The sequence below is a fragment of the Olea europaea genome, unplaced genomic scaffold (genome assembly GCF_002742605.1).
Source record: "Olea europaea var. sylvestris unplaced genomic scaffold, O_europaea_v1 scaffold2697, whole genome shotgun sequence".
NCBI classification, from domain to species: domain Eukaryota; kingdom Viridiplantae; phylum Streptophyta; class Magnoliopsida; order Lamiales; family Oleaceae; genus Olea; species Olea europaea.
The window spans coordinates 30,165-49,562 of record NW_019245366.1 but is presented as its reverse complement, the minus strand read 5'-3'; positions in this window follow the sequence as shown (position 1 = coordinate 49,562).

Sequence of the window (19,398 nt, the reverse complement as noted above, 5' to 3'; positions counted from 1 at the left end):
GGGGGAGTCTGCAAACGGACGGTCCGGACAATCCGGACCGTCGGCAACGGGCGGTCCGGACCATCCGGACTGTCCGTTGCGGACGGTCCGGACCGCCCGTTGCCGACGGTCCGGACCGTCTCGACCGTCGTTAAATCCGTCGTTCCGGCGTCTGATCGGTGCCGGCCTGAACTTTGGCTCTAATATTATTTTTTCTACCATTTAAAAAAAATATACGACTTCAATAAAAATAAAATTAATACTACGAAAAGATACTTACCGAATTGAATTGCTGAAATTTAACTAAATTTTTCTGTTGAGGTTGATAACTGATAAGTTTATGAAATTTTGAGGTTGAAGTGGATGAAAAATGGAAGAGTTTTTATCGTGTTAGAGTAAACTGATGAAAAGACTGACTTCGTTTTCAAATTTCAATTGAGCCTTGTTTGGATTTTTATTTGTAACTTAAGGATATTTTTGTCTTTTTACCATATTTCTATTTTTGTAATTATATAACTCATTTAAGGGCGTTTTTGTCTTTTATACAAGAAATGGCTATTGTGGTGAATGTTAGATTTTTATGGTTAAAATGGAAAATGGTTGGTTTGACAAAGCTATACTTAAAAGTACCCCCAAACAAAACCCAGCTGGACAATACTGAAAAGCACCCACCAGACGTCCAACCAAGCAAGATGAAGAACTGTCGGCAATTAAGACAACACCAAAAAGCTAAGGGAATCAAGACCGAAAGGCAAAAATCACAAATGCCAGGACCGAACGAAGAAAAACAACCAAACACAGATTCAAAATAGCCTCACTCCCAACTCCATGCACAACCCAGCTTCGAATCTGAATCCAAATAGAGCTTGGAGTATATAACCGGATTAGCCCCCAGTCACAGCCCAGTGAGACGATTGAGATGCAGTGGCCGCAACTCACGGGACCAAGCACATGCTGAAGCAAACAGGAAACCTAGTGGACCAAAAACTGCCTTGGATGAACAATAATACACCGACTGAAGCAGCACCGAATTCTGGCCAAGTATCTGAAACCAGATTCAAAGCAGCTAGCCTGAAAACTGCCTTAAATACAAACCGAACCAGAGCTGAAAACCAACCGGCAGCTTTCAAACTTTGAAGAACTGAACACAAACTAACTGAAAATCCCTCCAAAAACCAGATTAAAGTAGGTTTCAAGCTCAAAACCTGTGAAAACCTGTTGAATATACTGGTTTTCAGAGAAAAGGACTTTGATGATGATCAAAGAGCATGGGGTTACTGCTTGGCTGGGTATTTTTCGGTCCTTTCCCAGGTAAAACAACCTTCTTGTAGATGTGTGATAAATGGGGGGTCAAGTACCAATACTTTGTACATCAAAGTGGATGGTTCGTGTTCAAATTTGAGAATTCCAACGATAGAGCACAAGTACTTGAAGGCAGCCCATAATTTGTTTATGATCGAGAGCTGATGACAAATGTACCATCATTTTTTGGTTTTGATGATGAGGAAAGTAGCAATCTCCCTGTATGGGTGACGTTGCCAGGATTGCCATTGAATTTTTGGACAGCTAATGCTCTAAGCATGATTGCAACAAAGATTGGAAAACCAATCACAACTGATCTGCTCATGACAATGAAGGAACGATTATCATTTACTCAAATCCTTGTTGAGGTTGACACTTCAAGAGATCTAGTTCAATCCGTAAAGATGAAACTCCTAAATGATAAAGTGAGGGATCAATTGGTTTGCTACGAACACAAGCCAACATTCTACTCCACTTGCAAGATATTTGGGCACAAAATGGATGCATGCAAAAGAAAAAATGTGCCTATGAGCCATGAGCATACTGCTCCTCCAAAGTACGTGGTAAAGGAAATGGGGACACGGGCTACTATATAGGACCAAAGCATTGTCGAAGGTTCGAACCAAATAGCCAAGGACGGTCAGAACATTGAGGACAACTCCAGTGAGGATGCAACTGAACAAAACTGTTTGCTGGAACCGACTAAAACTGGGATAGATCCTATTGGCCAGAATGTTAGTGAATTTGGACAAGCAGAATCCATAAGTTAGGCCAACACACAAGCAGGCGCCCAACTGGCTCCAAACGAGGATGTCAATCCTTTCATAGAGGTGGCAGGAAAAATAGACCAGTACCTGCAAGTAAGGGTCCCATGCCAAGACGAATCACACCACAACCAATTGCAAATGATAAAGTGTGTGTACAAAAGTCAGGAGGAGGAATTGAATCACCCAACTTACAAGACACAAATGCAAATCCCGGAGTCCCGACTCAAACAACTGACGAAGGATAGAAATAGGGAAAATGCCCTCTTTATATCATCATGAAGATTGCATATGGAACATTAAGGGCTTCAATATGCCCTTAAAACAAAATGAGGTTCACCACCTCATTAAATAAGAATGCATTAATATTATTGGTATTCTGGAGACGAAAATCAGCCAGCAAAAGTTAGCTCGGATCTTCAGAAATAAATTTTATGGGTGGAGTCATACAAACAACTTTCCTTCACATTTGGCCGGGAGAATATTGATCCTATGGGACCAAACAAAAGTCAACCTGTGTGTCTTTGAAGCTACCCCATAGGTTATACATTGCGAAGTCAGGTCAATGTAACTTCTATCGTATTTCGTTTGAGTTTTGTATATGGTTTCCAATCTATTGTTACTCGGAGGCCATTATGGAATAACCTAATTGATTTTGGAGCTACATGTTTGATACCTTGGATGGTCTTGGGCAATTTTAATAGTGTACCTCCACTCGAGGAAAAATGTAATGGAGCGGAAGTGACTCAATACGAGACTAGGGATTTTGCATATTGTTGTTTACTACAAGTCTTACAGACTTGCGATCCATTGGATGCTATTACACTTGGTCGAAAAACTTAGAAGGCAACATACCTTCTGTTTGGAGCAAGCTTGACAGAGCTATGGTTAATGAACTGTGGCAACAGGCGACGATACATGCCTTAGCAAATTTCCAACCAGCAAGTTGCCTTTCAGACCACTCGCCATGCATTGTATTGCTTTTCCAACAAGGAGGAGGTAAAGGAAAACATTTTTAATTCTTCAATATGTGGACGGATCACTCTGATTTTCAATTTGTGGAATTGGGATCAAATCAATCTAATGACCGAGTGATATCTCAACTAGGTCTATCAAAGGTTTGTAATATTGATCCAAATACAGCACCAGCCATTCCAATAACTAATGAAGAAAGTGATCAAGAAAATCTTCCAATAAAGACAAGCTCATTAAGATATATCTATGATTCATTTGAGCATGGATTATTCTCTTTTGAGCCTCAATCATTCGAAGAACCATCAAAAGACAAATGTTGGACAAAACCAATGGATGAAGAAACATCCACCATTGAGAAAAATAAAACTTGGGAAGTCGATGATCTACCGGAAGGAAAGAAGACCATTGATTTGAAATGGGTCTATAGAATCAAATATAATGAAGACGGGTCATTTGGACAAAGCTCAGTTTGTGGTCATAGGATATTATCAACAGCCAGAAGTTGACTTTACATGGACACTTTCTCCAGTTGTAAGAATGGAGACAATACGTACAATTCTGTCATTGGTAGCTCAATTGGAGTTAAAAGTTTTTTAGCTCAATGTAAAATCAGCATTCTTAAATGGTTAATTCTCGAAGAAGTGTATGTTGAACAACCTGAATGATTCAAAATCGAAGGTAAAGAAGACAAAACTCATCCTCTTAAAAAGCATTATACTAATTAAAGCAATTACCCCCAGCATGGAATAATAAAATCAATAGCTATATCATTCAAATGGCTTCAATCAAACCAGAAGCGAATCATCCCTCTATGTGAAAAATGTTGAAAAAGATTTTCTTCTCGTATGCCTTTACATAGATGATCTTTCTACTTCAAGACAAACATAACATGGTGGATGAATTCAAGAAGAAGAAGATGATGAAACATTTTGAAATGTTAGACTTGGTACCCATGACATATTTTCTTGGGATTCAAGTAAAGAAAAGCCTGGTAAAAAAATTTCTCTCTCAAGAAAAGCATACTGGTGATCTTCTCAAAAAATTCAAAATGAGTGAGCCCAAGCAATCTCTACTCCAATGGCCTTAAATGAAAAAAAAAGTTACAATATTATGATGATGTTGAAAAAGTTGATGTCACACTCTACAAAAAAAAAATAAAAAATTGATTGGTTTATTGATTTATCCAAAATAAAAGGCCGGATATTATATACTCAGTTAGCTTATTATTCAGATTCATGAATGTACAAGCAGACTTCCAACTTTTTGAATCACAAACTTTTAGCTTTTTAATTCCATAAACATGATGCTTCAAATCTCCAAGTTTTCTATGGTATTCTCCAAAGTCAAGACTATATCGATGGGTGGGCATCTTCTTTTAATTAAATCAAGAAAACTAGTTCTTAAACTGGACAATTGAAAAGCAAGAAAAATGGTAATTTTTCTCTATTTTTCTCTCTCCAAATTTGAGCACTATGAAATTATGTTTTATAATTATTGTACAATTCCATAGGACATCTAGCTTGCATCTTATATTTATTTATAGAGATACAATAATTACAATCCTTGTACAATAATAATTCCACATTCAAATAAGAGTTCTAATTAAAACTCAAGTAAGAATTTTAATTAAGAATTATGTTGTGTGTACACATTCCGTGTATATATATGGCCCCCTCCATATGAGAGGGGTGTGAAGCATTGTGTATATTGGAGGTGTACACGTAGCATAACTCTTTAATTAAAGTCCAAATCCAATTAGTTTGCTTTTAATTACATGTGTAGTCCTAAAACTTTAATTACAATTATAATTATGATTACAACATTTATAGTAAATACAACTAAGTAAAAAACTTTTTTTGTAATTACAATTAAGTATAAAACTATTATAATTACCTTAATTAAGTTACAATACATTATAGAGCTGCCATATGGACCTGATTGGATATATATTATCCAAGCTCCAATAATTAAATCATGTTTAGTCGACCTTAGGCCACCCAATCTAATTATTAGTCTTCATTTTTTCACTAAAGGCAGAAAACTAAACTCTTGAAATATATAAGATGACAAAAGCCAACAAATTTGTAATATTTTTCGTTGACCTACCATATATGTATTTTATCCCCATTCGAGATTCGATAGTTAGGTATGACCATAAATGATCGTTTTTCCTTCTAATTATTTTTACTAATTTAAGTACAATTTTCTTCAACTGTCCTATGAACTAATTATAGATGTCGAAGTTTAGACATCGTTAAAAACTGGGCTCAGATTTTAACCGTTCAACAAAAAATACTTAAGTAGTCACTCTACCCATTTTCCAGGGTAACGGTTTTCGACACGAATTCATGTTCTCTACTTCGCTTATTCTCAAGTTCCTAACTCATCAAGATAGTTGACCAATCAAATTGATATCACCCATTGATAAATCAAAGAACCATTAAAATCACCAAAAGATAAACATAATCCTGTTAAGGGTTTTAGATGAAATACACAGTGGTTAAGTGAAATTTAATTCTTTGCATAGTTATGCTATAGAATTAAATTTAACATACGATCCGTTCAATATACTTCAAGTGTACTAGTGTTATATTTAACTATTTCTGCGATAAGGACAAATCAAAAAATTGAATAGTGAATTGGTTAATACTACAACCTTCCAATACAAGGTGCCAACCCTTATACATCGGTTGAGAAACAATTATTTATGATCAAAATATAAGTTGTATCATATTGTACTTCTCAACACAAGTACCCAACTTATTATCAAGTGATCATAGGAACTTTAATTCGCATACTCAATAGTAAATAATGTGATAAATAAGACTACAACTTATTTATTATGAATAATTATTTTATCATAGCAAAATTTACTATATAGGCACACAACTAACAATAACAACCTAAAATTTTGCATTTTTTGAAAACAAATTACGGTGCCACCTTGACTCCGCACCCCAAAACTATCATCAAAATCTACAAAAACAATAAGCACAATGTAGATTCAGTGCTGGATTGAATTTGTACAGCCAAGAAATGAAACAACTCCAAGAACAATCTAGGTAGATTTTGTCGTTCTAATTTTCCAAGACAGCAAAATGGATTCTTCCAAGTAGAGGATCAAGAACCTAGACAAAAGCACTTTAACAAGATCTTGACTTAAATTAAATTTTCAACTATGGAATTAGGTCAAATCAAATCAAGAACAAGAAATATTTAGGCTATGATGGTCGAAATTTCCAAGCTCTAAAGAACTTTCAAACTTTGGAGAAAACCACAATGAATCTTGATGAAACTTCAAGAATAGACCATGATTTGGATGAAGAACAGAAATCCAAGTAGTAAACTCGATTTTCACTTAGAAAGTAAAGTAAAAATCAAGTAGAGAACTAAAAATTTCTCAAGGAAAAGGGGCACCAAGTGAGATTTTCTTTCACTAGGTTGAGAGTATCTCTCTCTAACTCACTTGATTGAGAGCTCTTTCTTAACTCATTTAGAGCCTATAGGATTTATTCCATCAAGTCATAACTTCCTACCATTTCTTTGAATCAATACTTGACTTTGATTCTACGTAATTAGAGAGTTCATCATACTCGATTAGTAATACCTGGTTAATAATAGTGAGTTCCTACCTTCTAGGATATCGAATGATGCTACTAGACTTACGTTGAGCTAGAGTGTCTCGAAAGTCTCTACATCCTGATCCAAGTCTATCCCTCAACAAGTGTGGGATGAGAAATAGATTCATCTACTTGGTCAATTATATCTGTGGACTCTTGTATCTATTCAAATTCTAATTTGCTTTCACTGCTCTATAACACCACATTCTTAATTTTTATAGTTATCATGTCTATCTTGATTTGTTGCATTCATATTACATTTACTATTGAATTATTATAATTATTGTAGTCGTGACTAATTATATTATTGCAGTGGAATGTATCCTAATCGTCCTAAACAATCGATGTGCTTAGTAATAAAAAATTTAACATGCATTTAAGTTCCATTAAAATTTCATTAATTTGTATGATATTTTTAATGTATTTCATGCTTACAATTTGGGTAACAATCTCGTCTTGTTCCAACAATCCATCACTTTATATTCATGTTAGTTGGGTTTATTCAAAGTTAATTTAGTTTACATCAATTTCTAATTAATTGACTCCTATTTCGGGATAAAAATCGTTGATGCAGCCAAATTAGAGATTTAATTATTCATTAACAAGAATTAAGTAAATTATTAGGGTCAAGTCAAATTAGCATAATTATGACCCTTAATTATTGAGTCCTTAAAAGTAAAGAACTAGGACCTACGATCACACTTCCTATAATACACAAAAAAATTCCATATCGTATTCTAATTGAATTAGTATTCAAACTGGCATTCTTGTTGGCTATGTCTTCTGGAAGCGGGAATTCTTATAATTGAAGGTATAATCATTTCTTCACTTTAATATTTTATGGTTATTTCATTGTTAAACATGATATTAGGCAACTGAAATTCGTAAAATTAAATGAATAAGCATATGAAAGTATTACACACACATGCACATATACGTTAGTGTGCGTGTGTGTATATTGGTACTTTAGAACCCATTTATGTTATTGAGCATGAATCACTTTCTTTTTTATTTTTTATTTGGCTATTTGACTTTTTGTTAAATTAATTTTATCATTTGTATAGCTAAGAATTGATAATTATATTTCCTCAAATAAATAGTTAAATGAATGAAGTTCATATATATGTGTGTTAAGTTCTAAATTATAAGAAAACTCTTGTTAATTTGCATGAAGCAAAATTTTTTCCTCTCATATCTGAAAATATAGGATTTAATTGTTTTTCCATTCCATACAATGATTTTTCATTAGCATCAACTTTCTGTTAGTGTGAACTTGGGAGTTAAGAAACTAGTAATCCATTATAATTTGGAAAAGAAACTGGCACTTTATTCATCATTCAATGTAAAACATTAGCTACCGATTCTAGAATTTATTTAAATTTAAATCATTTACTAATTCATATGTTTTTATCAACATCTTGATTTGTTCATAACCAAATGTTAGTTTGATTCACATCGAAATTTAAAGAGTCATACAAATCTTAACTTACCCTTTTTAGGGTATAGACAAATAAATGGTAGTAACTTAGGACTTTGGCACGTTGACTTCTTGGGTAACTTGGAATATATCCAGTTTTCATCCGAAAAGTAAATTGCTAGAACTCAAGTAAACCTCCAATTGTCTTCATATGTCACTTCGTTAAATATATGAATGTGCTATTCAAACTGGTATTATGTGAAATTAATATTCTATCTTTATATTTTACATCATAAATGCTTTTAGTGATCATTCATGCATATCAATTCATTCATAAGCATGCATGAAATAAAAAGTTTTTTTAATGTCAATGTGAAAAGGAATGTTTTTAAAAGGAAATGTATCCCAATTATTTTATTACAAGTTGTATGTCTACACTATAAGGTGTGAGAGAGAAATGAGGTGCGAGAAATCAGCGCACTTGACAATGTTCAATGTTAATATTAATGTTACTTGCTTTGCGCTATTATCAGTATATTTGATTGGATTCTAAGTAACATGGCCTACTGCATTTTGATTGGCTAGGCGCTATTATCAATGTTAAGGCTTTTAAATAAATGAATGAAAAAGGGGGTATTTATTGAGATACTTTTACTTTAAAGGGATTCATAGGCATATTATAAGCATGCATCATATGGCTGACTAAGTATTAGCTCATTTCACATTATCCCTCCCTATTTTCAGATGATGAAGGCAAGATGATTGGAGATAATGACTTGTGGTGATATGGACTCAGTATAGGCACAATTAAATATTGAATTCATTTTCTAAATAAAATTAACATCCAATATGATTGTCTTATATTCTTATAAAATATAAATTATTTTAAAATAACAAGTCATTGATATTTATTATGTTGAAGAAAAATTTAATCATTTTCGACATTTATGATTTTAAGGAAAAACGAAATGATAATACTTCCAAATGTAGGTATCTAGATTTGGACAAATCAAGATACCTAGTTTTGGAAGTGATATCAATTTATTTTCTTTTAAAATCATAAATGTGAAAAGTCGATTTAATTTTTTTTCCAACATAGTGAATGTCAATTTAATTGACCTCATTTTTTAGTTTTGTCGCCGGGCCCACTTGTATCTTTGCCAGCTAGTTCCAACACGTTTAGGAAGATTACTAGTCGACAACATCTCAGATTTGAACTTGGAAGAAGCTTGATAATACGAGACAAATATGTTAGGGCTCTAGCAAGATATATGAATGAATTTATACAATCAGGGGCGATCTACAAATACCAAACTAGAGATCAAAAATCAAATGTTTTACTCTCACAATATATAAAGAGATTTAACTCAAGATATGAACGCTTATAGCTTTCAGTTGGAATAGTTGCATTAGCATTTTATGGTACAAGGAGGGGGTATTCGTAGTATTGCACATGAAACAGTGTCCATTGAATAAGGGAGCACATGTCTTCCTCTCCTTAACAGAAGCATCATATCCTAAGCATCAAATTGACCTCACTAGATTATGGCGTATTCAATGCTCTTAAAAGGAGCAAGCACTCCTACAACCTATGCTAACACGACTTTGACATATCACTCATTACAGAAGTCAAATCAATCATTCCAACAAGATTTCATGAATTTAGGATCTTCAACTGAGGGTAATCACTTGTCATAGCAGAGCTTCGGATTCAGCCTTGAGCCTCACCACTTCGACAAGAGGTTACATTGAAGGACTTTTGTATTTTAGGGCTTTTACATTTTGCTTCAGTGAAAGTGGCCTTCGATGCTCCAGATTTAGAGGACTTTTGGCAAAGGGACTTCGATGGGTAGGCCACATAGGATGTCATGTAGCAAAATGCAATAATAGTCCCCCAAGTCCATGTAAGATTATTTATGTCATGCAAGGACTTTTATCTAGAGTGGAATTTCCTCAGAGCGGGGTTTTGTCATGATTAGGTTTTCAACAACATAATAGTTCCTCAAGTCCAAGTGTAGATATTGATATCAAGGTTGGATTTCAAAACTGAACATGATTCTTGTATGTCATCTTTTACTCAATAACTGCAATTTGTTTGATGAGTCAAAGCACGATAGTGTCGAACTGCTGAGGCTCATTTATTCAATAGCCAAAATTTATTCGATGAGTCGAAGCAGGATAGTGCTAAACTGCTGAGCTCCTTTATTCAATAGCTGAAAGTTGTATCAAGAGCTGAACCAAAATAGTATTAACAATAAAATATACTTCTGATAAATACCAATGATTTGATGTTTCTACACATTACTAAGAGAGATAATTGAATCATTTCAACTTTCGATACATGTATGGCCGTTACATATTGACTGCACAATGATGGCAATGCTCCAAAAGTTGAAGATTGATGCACAAGGCTTATGTGTAAGTTACACGCATTAATCAGAGGAGTTGATTAGGAAAATTATTTGAAGTCAACACTTCAGATGAGGTTAAAAAATGGATGCTTCAAATGAAGTAGATCTTGATCTAATGGCTGAGCTTCATCGTCCTTTTCTATAAAAGCTTCGTTGTCATCCTTTTCTATAAAATCGTCCTTTTCAAGAACATCACATACCTTAGAGCTTCTTGTTATTAGGTGCTACAACTTTAAGGTTATAAACCCAAGTGCAGGTTGTCGCAAGTAGTAAATCTCGAAAGTTCGAGGTCGAACCATAGGGAATTGAAAGGAAATAAATTATTCTATGAGTGGTGAACGGTTGGTGGAAATACAATTGAGAAGAACACTAGAGCGTTGCGGATTCACTTTGGATAAATGGGTAGAAATTACTCTTGATCTTTTATTCAACTCATATGAGATATGGAAGATAAAACATTGATTGCAAATATACTAAAAGATAGATCTTGATAATTGTTTGAGAGAATATGTCAAAATAAGTTGTTGGCATGTAGAGATTATCTAAGCATTTATTGTGCCAAAATTGTCAACAACAAATCAAAGTCTTTAACAAACCAAAACCATTTGTAGAACATATACTTCATCCAAGTAAGAAGATGAACATTGATGAACAAAGTGAAAGATCAAAGACAATACTACACATTCACCAAAGTTTCACCCCTAGCTCTAGCTAATGGTTTAGAAATACATGATGAAATGTTACAAAGAAAATGAAGGAAACTAGAATATGATGAAGAGGAATTGATGCTCTCAAAATATTGGCCAAGGTCCCCTTTTATAGGCAAAGGAACATCCAAAATGCAAGTGGACGATGCAACTTGTTTCTGTCCAGCTTCAAGACAGCTGGAACATGCAACTTGATGCCAATTTTTAGATACTTTGTGCCATGAATTTGGACTTTTGATCAACAGATAAATTGTTTCCAATTGAGTTATCTTTCCATTGGTTTATATTTCACGTCCATTGGATCTCTAAAACTCCATATATGGTCAAAACAATGAGTGATGCTTTATGTAGAAAAGCTGTATCCGGCAGGTAACAAGCTGGACATTACACGGTAATTTTGGCTGCGTTGTGATACGAATTTGACTTCTTGAAAAATTTGGAAGTTGTAGATACATTCCTTATCTTTCCAATCCAACTTGAATCACCTTGGTTCAATGTCTTCAGCTCAAGTTATGATCATTTTACCGACAGCTGCTTCTTGCTTGAGACAGCTCACTATTCTTGACTTTTCAACATTTTTTTCCTTCACTTGTTCTTAATTGAAAATACATGTGAAATATATTAAATAAATACTCTTTCAAATGTATAATACTCATTCATGTATGTAAATAAGTATTTCAATTAATTGCATTTTTAACCATGTATTTATGGAAATTAAATTTACGGCAAGAGAATTGAAACTAGAGACTAACATTAGTGAATTTAAACAAATTGAATGTCAAATGCCTTGTAAATAATATATCTTTGGAGCACTTTTAGACACTAATCATTAGGTACTTCCTTTTCACTAATCATTAGGTACTTCCTTTTCCTTTCCATCCTTCATTTCATCCATTTTCAATTTCAATGGCTTCTGGATCTAGTGCTAGCAGTGGAAGGGAAACCATCACCAGGGTGGGGATCAAGCCTGTCTACGGGGTCAGACAGAGGTTATTAGATTGTGAGTGAAGGTCCATTGATTACAAAGCAGGAGTGGAGGCTGCAAAAATCACTTCTACTATGACCTCTACCAAACTAACTAAACTTAGGGAGAAATATAGGATCCCCAACTCTACAGAACTTAGCCCATGAACTTTGCTTGTTATCTGATGCTGGGATATGAGGTAGTTAGTGAGTATTTATTTAAGACAGGTATGCATCTACCAGTGCACCCATTTTTTAGGACAGTAATGAGGTTCTCTATGTTGGCTCCTACCCAATTATTGCCCAAAGGGTAGGGCTAGTTGGCCGAAATTTACTTCCTTCAAGTATACTTGGCAAGTATATGCCCATTCATGTCTTACGATCTTTTTTCTAGCTTGGAATACTTCAAAAAAAGGAGTCTAAGAGGTGGTATTATATCTCCTTGGGGAGCCCATGATTCTTTCGTAATATGATTGCTATCTTCAACAAAAGGGTGGGAAGAGTCATAGTTCTGGGTCAAGGATAAATGACCATTGGTTGAGAAAGATAAGGCCTCAGCTTGCATCATACGAACCAATATTCTGAAGCTCGTGAGTTCCTATCTTCAAAACTTGTTCTTTGTTTAAAGTTTACTTGACATTGATTCATTTGCAATTTTAGGAACTTGTTTTGAACTCTCCAAAGCTGAGTGGGACATCATCGAAGATATCTATAGATATCCTTTAAGTTAAGCCATTTCGATTGTTTGATTGAACGTAGTCAATTCTTACTAGACTTCGAACTAATGGCTTCAAAAGGTAAATACCGAGGCTCCATGTAGATGTATTGACTACTTAGTATTGATTTTAACATCGTCTTTGTTATTTGTAGATGGCTTCGGGAAGAAAAAGTATCCCATCCCTAAAATGGCTTTTATTTTGAGGGCCACCTCCACAGTGGGCTCCTGGGCTTTTAAGCATCCTCCGAGGGTATGAAGCATGTAAAGGAAAAACTAAAATGCGTTAACAAAGAACGTGCTAAGAGGATTGATGAAGAAGCGACACAAAGGTCAATAAGGGCAAGTAAAAAGTGGAAGAGCCTCGGAAGAAGAGGAAGCTATCCTATGAAACTAATCCGACGGCGAAGTAATTTCTACCTCCACCACTTCCAAAGCTGATACAGTCTTCCTTCACTATTGTAAAAGCTCAGAAGGCTAGAGACGTCATTGAAGAGGCTTCTAAGGAGATATAGTAGACCTCCAAGGCTACGAAGAGGGACCCGATGGTGAGGACTTTAAAAAAATTAGGTAGATTTTTTGCTAGGCAAGATAAGGAGATTGCCCCAGTGGTGATAGACATGTTACCACTTGAGGTCTAAGGTGCTACTGTAATTTTTATAATTTTTGTACTAATAGAAGGCAAACTATGTCTCAACCTATGATGCAGTGGATCTGACAACGACCTTGGTAAGCCAAAGTACCAGGGCCTTTGGGTAGCCCTGGAATGCCAAGAAGTGCTAAAGGATATTCAAGAGGAAGAAACGAAAATAATAAATGCCAAGACTAAGGAGTTGAGGGCCCAGTGAACTAAAAAGACAGTCAAGTTGGATTCTTCCTTAGCAAAGATCGAAGCTCTAAAGAGGAAAGTCCATGAGTCCCAGTACAAAGTGGCTTCCTTGAAAAGGCTAACTTAGAAAATGCTAGGCTCAAGGATGAAAATGAGTTTTATGAGACCTAAATGAAACACTATGTGCAAGAAGCGGATCAGCCCAAGTCTAGTGCTTAGAAGATAGGTGAGGAGGTGGTGAAGGACTACATTGTCACTTCCATTTGACAAAAGAGTACCAGCACTTTAGTGCCTACCGTAGGAGGTTTACCTACATCTAGGTAATAGACATGGCAAGGGAGCTTTACCCAGAACTTGATAATGCTAAATTGAGGATGGAGTTTTTGCAGAAGGTGCCTTAAACCCCAACTAATGACATGGTAGAAGATGAAGCTAAAGTGGACCAAGAGGATGCTCTTGAGAATGAAGCTTCACGCTAAGATGCTCTAGCCATTGAAACACCTACTATTGAGGCGTCGAACTCCCTGCCACCTTCTACATAGTGCAAGATTTTGATTTTGCCTCCTACATAATGGCTGTGGTCCTCTTTTCTATAGATTTCCTTATCAATAAAGTGAATGCTTTTATATTTTCATGTTTTCAATAAATGTTAGGTCATCAATTAGATGCATAACTTAAACTATTTAATTTATAATTGCAAACTGTAGTAAATATGGTAAACACTAAAGACAAATGATCTTTCAAACATGATTAGTCTTAAGAACACGTTGAACTTTAAACGCGTTTCTAAATAGCCTCTTATTCTCCCACAATGCTCAGCTTTGTCAGAGAGGCAAGTGTTATCGTCTCGAAAAACTAAAGAGATAATCCCTTTTAGGATCTGATCCTCTTCTTCAAGGCATCCACGCTTCCATAAATGCGGATGGTTTATATGTGTAGGGTCTTCTCCCATGACATTAGGTTCCATTAAGATCGATATGTGTTATATACCTTGGAGAACAAATGAGATAATCCATTTTGGGATATGATCTTCTTTATCGAGGCACCTACGCGTCCATACATGGCAGATGGTTTATCCATGTAGGGATTTTTCCCATGATGTTTAGCATCGTTAAGGAGGCATATGGTTTACACCTCAAAGAACTAATGAGGTAATCATTTTTTAAATATGATTGTCTTCTTAAAGGCACCTACACTTTCATACATGGTAGACGATTCATCCATGTTGGGACTTCTCCCACGACATTTATCTTCATCAAGAGAGGCATGTGCCGTATGCTTCAGAGAACCGATAGAGTAATCCTTTGTAACATCTAATCCACTTCTCTGAGGTGTCCATGCTTCCATAGATGGCAGATGTTTCATCTATGTAGGGAATTTTACCATGATGCTCAGCTTTGTTAAGGGAGGCATATGCTGTGCTTTGAAGAACCAATGAAGCAATCCCTTTTAGGATTTGATCATCTTCTTCGAGACGTCCATGCATCCATACATGGCGGATGGTTTACCAATATAGGGCCTTCTCCCATGACGTTCAGCTTCATCAAGGGAGGCATGTGTTGCACGCCATGGAGGAACAATGAAATAATCCCTTTTCAAGTCTGGTCCTCTTTTCCAAGTTGCCCATGCTTATATACATGGCTAATTGTTCTCCTAAGACATTTAGCTTCATCAATGGAAGCATGTGTTGTTCACCTTAAAAAACTAATGAGATAATCCTTTTTAGGAACTAATACTCTTTTTTCAAGGTACCTACGCTTCCATACATGGCAGATGGCTCATCCATGCTGGTTCTTTTCCAATGACGTTTAGCTTCATCAAGGGAGGCATGTGTTTTACACCTTAGAGAACTAATGAGGTAATCCATTTTGGGATCTAATCCTCTTCTTCGAGGTACCCATGCTTCGATACTTGGTAAATGATTTATCCATGTAGAGACTTCTTGATGCGAACCCCGTAGCAATGGAAACTACGAAACCTACAATGAGACTGATGCGGAACCCAAGAACACCAATATTAACCCGGTTTTAGATCTTGAACCCCAAGAATTGAACCAAGAAACCCTAGATTTGCGAAGAACCTAAAACCCCTTGATTACAATTAAAAGAACACACAATTCGATTGTTTAGAACGCCACAAGAAATTGAATCTTGATAAGTTCCAAGATTGTTCAAGATGAACAAGAAATTGAAAGAACAAATTCTCTCTCTATAATATTATTCAAGCAAAAGTCCTTATAATGAAAAATATTCTCCTATTTATACTAATGAGTAAAAAATGTCCAAAACCCATAAATTATGGTAATAAGTTGATTTCATAAGAATTCTATTGAAACTAGGAAATTCGGAAAAAAAATAAAAAAAAATGAATTTTTTTTTTCATGTTTTTGTTCTATGCGGCCACATAGTGTTAATCTATGCGGTCGCATAGAACAAGTCCCTGCCCCCAATATTATCCCTAAGACCATCTATGCGACCGCATAGGTTGTGTAACCATGCGGTCGCATGGAACAATCTTCGGCTTCATTTTCTTCTGTCTTTATCACGTTGATCTAAGTCCTTTCGGTCCTCGACTCCAACATGAAACTTGCCCCATTTTGTGCCCCGAACATTGTGTCTTCATTGACTTTCTTGAGAAGCAATCCCATCGCTTCTTTCAATTGCTTCATCCTCAATCGCGTCATCCATCCACCTTCGACAATCAACGGATCCTTCCCACTTGACGCTTGAGTTGTCTTGGTTGTTGACGCGCCTTGATTCATATCATCCCCTCTCTCTTTGAAAGGATTCATCCTCGAATCTGAACCTGTATCGAAAAGAGAAATATGAGCGACTTTAAAAGTACCTGAAACATTATACTCACCAGGTAAATCCACTTTCTATGCATTGTCATTGATCCTCTTGATGATTTGAAACGGTCCATCACCTCGTGGTTGCAATTTTGACTTCCTCTGTTCTGGAAAACGCTCTTTTCTGAAATGCACCTAGACCCAATCTCTAGGCTCAAATGTAACGCGTCTTCTTCCTTTATTTGCTTTTGATGCAATCAGCTTTCCTTCCTCTTCGATCTGCGTCCTTACCTTTTCATGGAGTGTTTTCACCATCTCGGCTTTTCGTTTTCCATCCAAGCTACCTCGTTCATGCACAGGTAAAGACATTAAATCCATAGGTGTTAGTGGATTAAAGCCATAAACAATCTCAAAAGGAGAAAACGAAGTAGTAGAACGTGTAGCTCGATTATATGCAAACTCTATAAACAGTAAACACTCTTTCCATGATTTCAGATTTTTATTGATCACTGTCCTAAGTAGTTGAGTCATAGTTCGATTAACTATCTCAGTTTGTCCATCTGTTTGTGGGTGACAAGTTGTAGAAAATAATAACTTAGTTCCTAACTTACTCCACAGAACATGCCAAAAATGACTCAAAAACTTCACGTCCCTATCAGACACTATACTTTTAGGTATCCATGTAAACATACTATTTCCCTAAAGAATAAGTCTGCAATATTAGTAGCATCGTTAGTTTTATGACATGGTATGAAGTGCGCTATCTTACTAAACCTATCGACCACTACAAATATTGAATCCCGACCCCTTTTTGTCCTAGGCAAACATAACACAAAGTCCATAGATATGTCTACCCAAGGTTCACTAGGTATAGGCAAAAGAGTATACAAACCATGGGATTGAACCTTAGACTTAGCCTTTTTACAAGTTATGCACTTTTCACATATCTGTTCTACGTCATGTCGCATTTTAGTCCAATAAAAATGTTCCCTTAACATGTCTAAAGTCTTTTGAACCCCGAAGTGTCCCATTAAACCATCCCCATGTGCTTTCCTTACCAATAATTCACGCAAAGAACAATTAGGAATGCACAACTTATCTTCCCTAAACAAATATCCTTCATGTCTATAGAATTTATCAAATGCACCTTTGTCACATGAAGCACAAATACTAGAAAAATCACAATCAAATTCATACATGCCCTTAATATGCTCGAAACCAAGTAATTTAGTACTTAATGAATTTAAAAGCACGTACTTTCGAGACAACGCATCAGCAACTATATTTTTGTTACCTCGTTTGTACTTGATGATGTAGGGAAATATCTCGATAAACTCCATCCATCTCGCATGTCTTTTGTTCAACTTACCTTGACCTCGCAAATGCTTTGAAGATTCATGATCAGTGTGTATCATGAATTCCTTTGGCCATAAGTAGTGCTGCCAAGTCTCCAATGCTCGAACAAGTGAATACAGCTCCTTGTCATATGTCGGATAATTCAATGCTGTCCCACTCAACTTTTTGCTAAAGTAAGTAATAGGTCTCCTTTCCTGCATTAACACTGCTCCTATACCTATTCCTGATGCATCACACTCAACCTCGAATGTTTTATCAAAATTTGGTAATACCAAAATAGGTACTTTACATAGCTTATCCTTAATTATGTTAAATGCAATTTCTTGAGATTCTCCCCAATGGAAACCTACACTCTTCTTTACTATTTTAGTCAACGTTGTGGTGATTGTGCTAAAATCTCTTACAAATTGCCTATAAAAACTAGCCAATCCATGAAAACTCCTAACTTTAGTTATAGTCTTAGGTGTTGGCCATTCTTTTATAGCTTTTATCTTTTCTTCATCAACTTCCACCCCGTTAGCACTAACCACAAATCCTAGGAAAACAACTCTATCCATGCAAAATGTGCACTTTTTGAAATTAGCATACAATTGTTCCTTTCGCAACACAACAAGCACACAATTTAAATGTTCTAAATGCTCATCTAGGTTTTTGCTATAGATTAAGATGTCATCAAAATAAACTACAACAAATTTCCCAATAAAAGCACGCAAAACATGGTTCATTAAATGCATAAAAGTGCTCAGTGCATTAGTGAGTCCAAACGGCATAACTAACCATTCATACAATCCATACTTAGTCTTAAACGCCATTTTCCATTCATCACCCTCCCGCATGCGAATTTGATGATACCCACTCTTAAGATCAATCTTACTAAAAATGCAAGCACCATGCAACTCATCAAGCATATCATCTAGCCTAGGTATTGGGCGACGATACTTTACCGTGATATTGTTGATAGCTCGGCAATCCACGCACATTCTCCAAGTCCCGTCCTTCTTAGGCACTAGCAAAACAGGTACAACACATGGACTCATGCTCTCCCTGACATAACCTTTGCTCATCAACTCCTCCACTTGCTTTTGAAGCTCCTTCATCTCCTCGGGATTGCTTCGGTAAGTTGGTCGATTCGGTATGATAGCTCCGGGTACAAAGTCAATTTGGTGCTCGATGCCTCTGATTGGTGGCAATCCACTTGGCATCTCCTTAGGAAACACATCATTGAACTCCTGTAATAAAGACTTAACCAAACTAGGGAGGGATGTGTAAGAATCCTCAAAATTGAGGAGAGACTCCTTGTACACTAACAATATCATTTACCTATTATCGCTCATAGCCTTTTTCAACTTACTCTCTTTTACATAGAAGTTGACCTTTGGCTTTTCTCTCCGCTCAGCTGACTCTTTTTCTCTCCTCTCAACGACTCCTTTTCTCTCCGCTCATGTGGCTTCTCTCTCTTTTCTCCACTCTCAGCCACCTCATTATTTTCTCTCTTATTGATGGTTTCACTATTGTCTCTCCTTTTTCCCGACTCTCTTATTCTCTCATCTTCCTCACTTTTCATCTTGATTT